A 2,228-nucleotide genomic window follows, 5' to 3' on the forward strand; every position below is an offset into this window, starting at 1 on the left:
AGGCCGACAGCGTCCAATGCGGGGAGGTAAGTCTGGGAGTTGGGGGGCACCCAGTGTGGGAAGTGGGGGGCACTTTGGGCCCCCCATCCCTTCCTGGCACTGGGGACACCCCAGTGACCAGTGATGTCTCCTTGTCTCTCTACAGGCAGGCGTCATCAGCGGCCCGGTGGGTACCAGGGCTTGTGCTGGGCCCAGACCCTCCCCTCTGGTGGCCACCACCCTCCAGGCCATCCCAGTGCTCCCCAGTCCACCCCAGTGTGCACCGGGGAGGCCCTTCCTCAGGGCCCCCACTCTACTCCCACACACCCCAGTCCACCCCACCACACACACACAGGGCATCATTCCCACACCATTTCTTCCCTTTTCTCCTCTAATCCTTCCCCTTTCCCATTGCCCACGACACTCATGTCCAGAAATCCCCTTCCTTGACCCCTCAGTCCCAAAGACCCTCCCAGTCCCTTCCAGTTTTCTCCCCTTCCCCATTTCTCCTGCCCCCACCCCTGCCCTGCTTCATTCCCTGGGTCCCCTCCACTGCAATCCCTTCCTCCTCACCCGCATCCCCCACAGTCCCATCCCTTCCACACCCCAATGCCCATCCTGTGGGATCCCCAATTCCCCCCACTTCACCCTCTTTGGGTCCCCTCCTCCTCCCCCCACCCTCCCTGCCAGCCCTGAATTCCCCTGGCTCTCCTTGTCTCCATCCCCACCCTGGGCCCTGCAGGAACAGGGATCCCAGGGGAAACTGGGTGCAGTGGGGCTGGGGGGAGCAGAAGGGATTTTCCCCCTCAGACCGGGGGCCAACCATGGGCTGGGGGGTCTGGAGACACCCGTGTGTCTCCCCCAGCCCCACAGGGGCCAATCCTGCTTAAACCTTTGCTCTCCTTCCCCAGCCAATTGCGGGACAAGGAGGAGGTGGATGTGTTGGGGTAAGTCCTGGAGTGGGGATGTCCCCAGTGTGGGAAATGGGGGGAAATGTAGTCCCCCCATCCCTCCTGGGCCTGGGAACACCCCAGTGACACCTCACACTCTCTCTCCAGGGAGGCATGGATGTCCATCGAGTGAAGAGGTCTGAGGTGGGTATCCCGAGTTCTGCTGGGCACAGACCCTCCCCTCTCATGGTCACGACCCTCCCCGGCATCCCAGTGTGTCCCAGTCCAGCCCAATGTGTCCCAGTACATCCCAGTGTGCCCCAGTACATCACAGTGTGTCCCAGTCCAGTTTGTTCCAGTCCACCCCAGTGTGTCTCTAACCCTGCCTTTGTCCCCAGCCCCCCGTGGCTGACCAGGTGGAGCTGCTGCGTGAGTGACACTCGGCTGCCTCTCTGCATGTCCAGGTGAGAAATATGGGAGGCTCCTCAGTCCCCCAAAGGAGCCTGGCAGGGCCCTGGGGGGTCCCTGAGCCCTCTGCAGTGGGCAGAGCTTGGGGACAGCAGAGGGACACGCAGGGGGCTGTCCCTGCTCCGTGTCCCGGGGCAGCTGGACAGAGCTGCCCCCAAGCCTTGCCTTGCACTGGGGGCTCTGCAGACCCCCAGGCTCACCGGGAGGGCAGGGAGGGGCTCGGGGAGGTGTCACAGCATCCCGGGCTCAGGGGCTCTGGGGCCACATGGATCTCAGCATCCAATTCCCTTCTCCTGCCCCAGCTCCCTGCAGACAGACGGGCTGGGGACAAGGCCCCTGCCATGTCCCTGTGGACACCGGGGGTGACGTTTGGGGCTCTGTCTTTCAGGACTGGAAGTGGTGGTGACACCCGTGTCCTGGCCCCCTCCAGCGGCATGAGGAGATGATCATCCCTGGAGGACCCCCCTGATCCCCTGGGTGCCCTGGCAATTTCCCTGCAAGAATCAATAAACCCCTGCAGCAAAACAAATGCTCTGTGTCTGTCTGGGTGGGTGTGTTCCCACCTCCACGGGTGCCTTCCCGTGTCCATGTGTGTTCCCACGTCCCCTGGGGCACCCGGTGGTTTGGGGGCACAGCGGGAAACAGGGTCTGACTGGGGCTGTCCAAGCACCGTCCCCAAGGAGCACAGCTTGGTGTCGGGGCAGGGGAGGGTCAGGGACAATCAGCCAAGGCCCCTCAGTCCTTCCCTGTGCTCTGGGAGGGATGGGAAAGGGGATCAAAGGAGCCAGCGGGTGTCAAATGCCCCCAGATCTCAAGGGCCAGGCTCGGGGCTGAAGGGATGGAGAGCAGCCCTGCATCCAAGGCCATGGGGATAGTGGGGGATGAAAAGCA

General features: G+C 63.2%; 1 long non-coding RNA gene across 1 annotated transcript; it reads left to right on the forward strand.

Moving 5' to 3' along the window:
* The first annotated feature begins 1,284 nt into the window (after positions 1-1,284).
* LOC120325133 lies at positions 1,285-1,866 on the forward strand. Its single transcript, XR_005567003.1, has 2 exons — positions 1,285-1,333; positions 1,726-1,866. It is a non-coding gene; the product is annotated as an uncharacterized LOC120325133 (long non-coding RNA).
* Positions 1,867-2,228: the final 362 nt, after the last annotated feature.

Source organism: Pipra filicauda, unplaced genomic scaffold (genome assembly GCF_003945595.2).
Source record: "Pipra filicauda isolate LSUMZ 115617 unplaced genomic scaffold, ASM394559v2 scaffold847_size67191_pilon, whole genome shotgun sequence".
Taxonomy (NCBI): Eukaryota; Metazoa; Chordata; class Aves; order Passeriformes; family Pipridae; genus Pipra; species Pipra filicauda.